The sequence below is a fragment of the Cajanus cajan genome, chromosome 4, assembly GCF_000230855.2.
Source record: "Cajanus cajan strain Asha chromosome 4, NIPB_CcT2T_4, whole genome shotgun sequence".
Taxonomy (NCBI): Eukaryota; Viridiplantae; Streptophyta; class Magnoliopsida; order Fabales; family Fabaceae; genus Cajanus; species Cajanus cajan.
In genome coordinates this window covers 53,966,035-53,975,564 of record NC_138520.1, presented here as the reverse complement: position 1 = coordinate 53,975,564, position 9,530 = coordinate 53,966,035, and the positions used below count along the sequence as shown (strand labels likewise).

Sequence of the window (9,530 nt, the reverse complement as noted above, 5' to 3'; positions counted from 1 at the left end):
CATATAAATAAGGATGACTTAAAGGAATTAATTTGTACTACCTATACCAACAAGATGCATCTATTTTTCGGTAGCTTATCCCATAAGAACATAGTTAAGTGTGTTTGACTAGAAGTAATTTAGGGATGAGTGACCTTCTGGGAAGTTTCTTAGAAAGTCTCAGAAAGGGTTACCCACGAAGGGTTCTGACTGGTGAAGGGTTTCGACTAACAATAATGTTGTGTGAAGTGTCGTAGTTTGAAGTGTCGTGAAGTGGAGTCGTTGAGACGTCAAATCTGAGGGGTGTTACACACAAGATTTATATTAATTAACCCTAACTAGGCTACGTCCAGTTCCCATCACATAACCTTATGAGATTTTTCACTACAACCACAATTACCTGTTGCACAAATTTAGTCACTTACTGGTATATAAACCATGTAACATCCCAATTTTCAATATTTGTTTATTTATTTTAAGACTTTATACTTGGAAATCAAAAAAGAATCTCAAAATTCTAATGTATATCACTGATCAAAATTTTAAACTCTACTTAATCGTGATTTTTAATAATTATTTCGAGTCAGAAATTGAAAAATCATGAAAATGATGATTTCACCCCTATTTATCTATATTTAGGGGTTGGTGAGAAAAAATAAGTTTAGAAAACTATAAAATGGTCTTTTGAGCTAATAATCATGTTATATATATTAAAATAAATTTTTAACCTTGAAATATTAAAATAATTGATAAAAAATTTAAAATAATTAATAAAATTCAAAAATTTTAAATAAAAAGTTAATGTTAAATCTACTGATAAAGAGGCACTTATGATAATCTTATCATAATCAATATTTTTAATAAAATAAATAATTACTACCTCATCCACTTACATTATCTTATCTACATTTACATACATACATACATATATATATATATATATATATATATATATATATATATATATATATATATATATATCTAATTTTTACACTCTCCTATAAACACTCTCCCACAAACTGACATATCCTCATCCCTCCTCTTCTATTCTCGTTTCTATTCCCTCTTCACCAAAATTCTCCCTCTTTCTTTTTTTTTTTTTTACACTTCTTCTTTTATATTTCAAAATCCATGATAAGCTAACCATCTCCAACCTTCAAGGCTCCATTTCAAAAGTTTCTCCATCATTTTCCACTTACTTAAGGTAAGGGAGAGTGAGAAATGATCTTTTGATATGTATTATTTTGCTCATGTTGATATATTGTTCTTTTATTTTACTAATGTAAAATGAGAAATTTGGATTATATTGTGAATCTGTTGAACTTTGGGATTTCTAAAAGTCTTTTGGAATGTTATTTTGCTAAATTTACTTTTGGAAAATATTCTAAATACAGGGGAGACTCTACCAAATTTTTTCTAGAATTTAGGAAACTCATTTGCTATTTTTTTTTTCCATAATTAAGAACTCCTAATCAGAAAATCTGCCAGCCCAGTACTTCAATGAACATCTGTTAATAAAAAATCATAAATCACGTTTTACTCATCCATATAATATGAAACCGGTTGGGTTATAAACTAGACCCAAAGAGCTTCAATTTAGCCTTTGAAATTGCTTTAAAAGATTTTCTAAATATGGAGATATTTGCTTCTCAAAATGACGTTTATTTCCACACATATAAATTTTATAATTTTTATGTTTGATTTATTATTTTAAAATAATTGTTTTTGGAAGGTGAACCTGAAATTTTTAGATATGGGAAGGTAGGAACACTTTGAATCATTCAATATTATGAATTTTACCTTTTTGAAAATCTTATTAAATGTGTTAAACATTAGAAAATTTTAAATTATTTTACAAGGTTTTAAACTACCAAAAATGTTTGGTTTGATATAATACATTTCTGAAATATGTTTTCTAGTAGCATATGGAATTGGATAAATTCTTATAAATTTTGTGATTTTATTTTAAATACAAATTTATCAATTTAAAAATTAATTTCATGTATTTTAATAATGTAGATATAGAAGAATTTAAATTAATTGTCTCCTATTTTAAAGATTTTTTAAAAAAAAATCTGCTTGGTTGTCTCATGATAAACTACAAAGTTATTTTAATTACTTAAAGTATGATATTTTAATTAAGTTATAAAATAATGTTATTATGTTAATTGAATTACATTCACTCCTAATTACTATTATAATGAGTTGTTTAAGAATTATAGGTTAATGTCATTTTGCTTCAATAACGTATCATGTGAGATGACTTTATAAATTATTGTGTACTGGTGCTCAGGAAGACTGAGACCAATAAAACTCTATATAATGAGTTTTTACGGTAATATTATATGAAAGATAATGCCGCAAGGGACATGTGACGACATGATGCCCTTCACTGAAAGTTACAACTTAGCAAAGCTAAGGATGAAAGGCAGAGGGTCTCACATTAGTGAGAATACCTTGGGGTTAGGGTACAAGGAGGTTGAGAAAACCAAGGGTTAAGGTAGAACCTTGTATTAGAGTCTCCACCTAACCAACTCAGTAACCCTGACAACTACTGCAGCATTCCAGGATTGGTATGAGAGTATGTCCCAGATTTTGGATAAGGATAGGAATATCCCATTGATATATATTGAGATTCATCCGAGAGATTGAATGGTACCATTTATGGGTAGGGATGTATGTAATTCCAATCACTTCCAAAATGTGGAAGTATGGATCCATACTATATTAGTGTCATGTAAGTATAACTAGATTGAAATCTAGTTTCCCCTATAAGAGTCTAATAGGTAAGTATTCTTACCTTTACAAGAGTTGAGATCAATATTTCTCACTCCTTGTGTTTGCTTTCTATTTTTGTGCATGTGGGACTTTATGAAAATGGACTACCCTCTGATCACAGTCTCATTGAGCATTAACTAGATAGTAGGAAGAATATATTGAGATTCATCCGAGAGATTGAATCGTACCATTTATGGGTAGGGACGTATGTAATTCCAATCACTTCCAAAACGTGGAAGTATGGATCCATACTATATTAGTGTCATGTAAGTATAACTAGATTGAAATCTAGTTTCCCCTATAAGAGTCTAATAGGTAAGTATTCTTACCTTTACAAGAGTTGAGATCAATATTTCTCACTCCTTGTATTTGCTTTCTATTTTTGTGCATGTGGGACTTTATGAAAATGGACTACCCTCTTATCACAGTCTCATTGAGCATTAACTAGATAGTAGGAAGAGCCCCAAGTATAGAGGTTGGCTTAGATTATCATGACAATTTCCTATAGACCTCCATAGTATCACTAGTATCTATGTTACACAATATTACTTTAGCTTATCTTTTCCTGGTACTGTTTGACCTTGCTCATCCACCTCTTGTACCTCCGATCCTATTCTAGCCGCTCTAGTTGTTGTGGTACCTCCATCCCCTGAGCGAGATCCTCAGGAGGCAGTCCCTACTCATATTGGAGAGCCATCACCAGAAGAGGAAGTAGGTCCTGAGCATGAGTTTGTCCTTGCTAAATCTCCGATTCATGGACCGTGGGTTCTCAATAATGGATACCACGATGGATCTAACCCCTCTTCTCTTTCTTCGAGTACTCATAGTTCCATAACTTTAGAGATTTTTGAAGATGAGACCACAGAGGATTTAACATGGAGAAAGGACACCTTTTTGCACAGGGACGAGGTAGTGACAATTAAGTTAGACTGACCTTTTTGCTATGTATATATGGTGGGGTAGATAGGACTGATTTCCCTATATGTTTTGCTATTATATGTACGACACTTCATGAAAGTCTTGTATGTACGTATAACTACTTCATGAAAGTGTAGTGTCAATCATGTAGACTCAAAAATGGATCCTTATATATATGGCTAAAGTTTTACTATCCAGCTAAAAAAAATTACTATAAGTTTTTGATGATTAATACAATATATATATATATATATATATATATATATATATATATATATATATAACGTTACAAACCACTATTAGACAACAACTTTTTATTAGTAGCAACACTCAACCACTTATTGAGAAGCTTTACTTAGCCACCTATTAAGAAGGATAACCTCACAACCACCTGCTATGAGACTAAACACAACACCTATTGTGATTTTTATTTTCCTTCCTATACCACTATACTCATTATTAGCTAGAAAATTTTTACAAAACATAGACGTCCTTGTGTTTTGCAAAAAAGTATATCTCCAACTATGGAGCTTCCACCAAGGAAGATATCTCACTTTTTTTTTTCTATTACAGATCAAGATTACAAATACAAAGTAGATTTCTCTAAAAAATTAAAAGGATAAAGCAATAAAGAGTGTAGCTTGTTGAACTTGAGTGACTTCTCTTTTTCTTTGTTCTTGCTTACCATAGGTTTTCCGTGCAAAACCTAGCTTGGACATCATGTAATATATATTTTAAAAAATACATAGACATTAAATTAATATTGAAAAGGGTTGTGTGAACGTAGGTCCAGACATTAAATTAATATTGAAAAGGGTTGTGTGAACGTAGGTCCCTACTACCACAAATTATGATGTAGACTCTCCTACCTAAGAAGACCCTAGACTAACACCCCTCCCAAGTGCAATGGAGGTCATAAATCTAGCATGGATCATAATGATCATCCATTGACCCCATCTAGGTAAGTATCTTTAAATATTGCTGACCATATTTTATTTATGAATCATTCACTATCTAAAGTTCCCATTTGCTTTCGATGTGGGACAACTTTTCACACTTATGATGGTTTTAGCTATTCATCTCATTATTTTTCTTTAATTTGTATTGTATTACATATGCTCATGATTTGGAATACTATATTCACATTTTGACGTGTATTGACCTATCACAAACTGCTTGACCACCTGATTTGATTGACCAACCAAGTTCAAGAGTTATTGTAACGACTCGCATGTCATACACCGATAAAGCATCTAACAACACAACAAATAAGTCATACCATAGATTTTCCATGCAAAACCTTTATTGGACATCATACAATATATATATATATATATATATATATATATATATATATATATATATATATTAAAAGAAACATAAACATTGTATTAATATTGCAACGTGTTGCACAAATGTAGGCCCCCACTACCACAAATTATGATGTAGAGTCTCCTACTTGAAGGGACCTTAGACTATTAACACAATGATAGGCCAATTTTTTGTATATCTTTCTATATATTATTTTTGGTTTATTTGACTTTTATTAGTATCATATTGTGATATATTAGCTGTGATTTCTTCTAGTGAGTTATTTTGGTCTTAATTGTAAATTCTAGTTAGTTTCCGTAATTTTTTTCCTGTTTTGATATTATTTCTTATGCAGCCTATCTCTAGAGCTTCTAACATCAGATTTATACATTCTTAGTGTCCCTGAAAAGATAAGAGAGAGTTCTACAACTTCATTTTAAAGAAAAGGCCAATTCAGATGTTAAATGACCCAAAATTATGTTGCAAAGTTACGGTCTTGCATAATTTTTTTTTTCAGATTGTAATGTTAGGATTTGTTTAGTAATGTGATTAGTTGATTTAGTGGATTATTCCTTTAATTATTCATATTAGGCCCATTATTTTAGTCTATAAATAAGTGTAACACATGTACATTTCATATAATACACCTCATTTTCTAGATTTTAGAGTTATTTCCTCTACAAGTTTATCTAAATTCTCTATTTTTCCTCAAATTTTCTCTCTTGGTTACATGTATTGGATTGCTGAAACATGGTTATGATGCATGGCTAGTTCATTAATCGATTCTAGGTTTCAAGAACTACGGTAAAATTCAAGTTCCCTATTCTTTCACCGAACAAATTCTCTATTTCTTTTTTTTCTTTGTTTTAGGTTTTTCTTTTGCTTTTTCATGATTGTGAATTTTGTTTTGGATATAGAATAGAGATTGAAGATTTATTTTAGATCTAAATTTAGATTTAGATTTCAACCTAAAATAACCTAAATTGCCTAATTCAATTGTTCACTATTCTTGATTTTTATTAAAATTGTGAGATGGCGATTGCATTTCATGTTTTGATAGATTTCATAGATTTAGATTTAGAACTACGTTTTTTTTATTAAGTTCATGTTGAATTAGATTGATTAAGAATTTAGATTTATTATTGAACTATGAAAATTTTACCATACAGATTGAAACCTTGAATCGATGCTTCTCTAATTAAATTTTTTATTCCTAATTCTTTGTTTGTTGATTGAATATTGTTCAAATATTAAAAATCCTCTTCCTAATTGTGTGATAAAATACAAATTTAATGTGCTTATTGTAACGTCATGGAAATATCAGGCTATTTGGTATATACACTTTATATATATATATATGTAGGTATGTATGTATGTATATGTTGTTTATATGGATTTGGATTGGATTGTGAATATGTGGATTTGAAATGTACTTACCTTTGTGCATGTTGTATATTTATGTGGTTTTGATTTTTTGTTTGGACATAGAAGTGATTTTATAGTATGAAACGAGATATCGTTGTTTTGAGGTGTTTATGTAGGCATGTGTATGCATGAATGTGGTGAATGATGCATTATACGCCATTATATTGAAGAAGGAAGAAGACTGATCACCTTCCTTCTCATCTTAGTTAGGTGAAATATTATGGTATTCAACTCATTATTCCAAGCATATGTATCTGAAGGTGATGTTTGTTTGTATGTTGATACATGTTTCATTTCATATGGTGGTGAGTTGTGAGTATTGCATAAAAAGGAACAGGAATGATATGAGATTGAAGGATGGGAACATAAGATAATTCTGGTCTTTCTAAGTGAATTTGAAGTTGTTTTAGAGCTTAGGGAGTTGAAATACTTGAAGGAGTAGGACATTTAAGGTGAATAGGTGCTAAGGGTAAAATTTGAAAATTTTGGAAAATGGCTATATATAAGGGCTTAGGACCAGAGGATTTCATTTTCAGAAAGAAACAATTTCTAGAGAGAGGAAGTAGAGAGAGAAGCTTTGGTCCAGAGGGAAGCTGGGAATATATTTGGGAAGTTTATCAAGCCGACCGGGATTAATCTTCACAACTGGAATTTCAAGAGATTTAGCCTCTAAAAGCTTGGAAAGTGAGATTGAAGTTTGAGTTGGGATTTGAGGATCTAGTTCAAACCTTGCATTTCTGAAGTTTCTAAGGTAAGGGTAGTACTTATAAGATTTAGTCTAGTATGTATGAATTTGAAATATCACATTGATTCCATGTTTTATGCATGATTAAGGTTTGATTGAGTGGAGAGGGTTTGGTTGGGTTTCTTCATATTTTTCATGGATTAATGGTTAATACTTAATTTTATCGCTTAATATGTTGTTTTTGAATGGTGTTTATACTCTATGTTCGGAATCGTGTAATTTGGTTTGGGATTCATGTTGGGATGAATTTGAGGGTGAAAATCAAAGTTTTTGAACTTTTGACACATTGTCTGATGCATGCGCGCTAAGCGCATGCGACGACACACTGAGCACACTAAAGAACAAAGTTTTCTATCCAGAGTGCACTGAGCACATTTAACCATGGGCTGAGCACACAGGTCTACGCGCTGAGTGGGCAGCTTCCAGTGGCTCTCTATTCAGAGCACGCTGAGCACACGAGTCTATACGTTGAGCACATGTGGTGACACGCTGAGCGGGCAAAGCCTGATATGCTCCCAGTTTTGGATGCACTGAGCGCAAATACTACTACACTGGGCGAGTGGTTTCTTTGAGGAAAACCTTTTATAATTGAGTTTTTATGAAACTTTTAAATGTTGAATCATATATCTTTTGATGTTATATATTTGGTATTGAATGTGGCATGGTTATGGGAAAGATGCATGTAATTATAGAGTATGTTTATGTGTGTTTGGTTTGGAAAGCTAATAGGACTTAGAGGGGTAAGGTTATGGTATGGATTGGGAGATCTCTTGGTGAGATCATGGTATAGTCTTTGGAAAAAATATGGAATTTGGGAGTCCCATGGTGAGGATTCCAATATGGAACTTTTCCAAAGATTATATAATAAATCACTTCAGATGTTAGGTGGATTCTGAAGTACTCCTTTAAGCATTCTATTTGCTACCGGTATGAGGGCAAGGTCGAGTCATACCGATGGATGAAGTGGCTGGGATCACCAGGTTACGTGATGACGTAATCCAACTGTGTATTTTCCATGAGAGGTTAGGTGTGTGACATGGGCAGGTGACATGTTCACAAACTCAACACTTGGGTTGGATGTATTGAGGCCAACATTTGGTTTGGATATGTTGGCTACTTCATGGGATTATACAATGGTGTGAATTTGGTTTGGATATGAAATATGTATGCATTTGGTATGGATTATATACATTGGTTATGGATTCTTTATTATTATAGATTATGTATGCATTGGTATGGATGTGTATACATTGGATTTTGGATTTGTTTATATTAGCATGGAGATAGACATGTAATAATGTTGTCATTCCCTTGGTATGGATAAATGTTGATGATGAATATCTGGTTTGATGATATTTCATTCATATTGTATTATGGTTGGTTTTATACGTGCTAACCCTTATATTTCCATGATGTAGACTGTGATGATCTCACTATGTGGGGGAGTAGATCAGGTGTGAGGCTTTGGGATGACAAGGAGTCTTTTGGTTGCTGCTTTGAGAAGTGGCTAGACTTAGAGCTTGACTAGCACCTATGGTGTCCTATTTTGATGTTTTTATGATGTAGTAACTATATTATCTTTTTGGATGACTGCATAACCTTACTGATTATAACTCTTTTATAAAATCACGTTTTATACGATGAAAATAATTTATATGTTTTTAACGATTTCCACTCTAGGGTAGCTGATATTTGCTCTCTTTTCTTTATTTTATATTATTTATTTTGAGTTGTTCGGTTGGTTGTTGATGTGGTGACCTAAGGCGGGTCATTACACTTGTATCTTCATGAAGAATGACCTGGGTTGTTCCCTATATTACAAATTTTTAGGGAAAATCTAGTTTACTTTAGATAGTGTCTTGGCAACATTATCAAACATGACATCATACTGCAACATATATTACACCATCATGCAATAAAAGCATTAAAATACATAGTGTTATACATATTATAAAGTAACAAATTATTTTTTTCAATTATGTAGAAGTAATGTGATATTTTATGTTGAAACATTTTTTTAAAATTTTCCTTCACTAACTTCTAAACATTATTTTACTAGTTTTATGTTACAAAATATATTCCAATAATTATTAAGCGTCAATATTTTTATTAGCTATCTTGCAACACTTATAGCCTTACATTTCTTTTTTCAAAAGTTTCTTAACAAATTTGAGGAAAAAATGATATATTTTTTTTCCAAAAAAGTTGAATTAATACTTGTGAAACACAAATATGTTTTTGACTTTATTTTACATCTTTTTATATATGTGACACCCTTACTACCCCAACACATATATTATAATAATGTAAATAAAACTAACGAATAAATTTTTCAACGTTGGTAAAAAGGGTTCACATAAAATCTTCATAACTA

The 9,530-nt window shown here is 31.4% G+C and overlaps 1 non-coding gene across 1 annotated transcript; it reads right to left on the bottom strand.

Annotated features, from left to right (window-relative positions):
* Nucleotides 1-4,485: 4,485 nt before the first annotated feature.
* Nucleotides 4,486-4,644, bottom strand: LOC114916144 (U1 spliceosomal RNA). Its single transcript, XR_003804484.1, has one exon. It is a non-coding gene; the product is annotated as a U1 spliceosomal RNA (small nuclear RNA).
* Nucleotides 4,645-9,530: the final 4,886 nt, after the last annotated feature.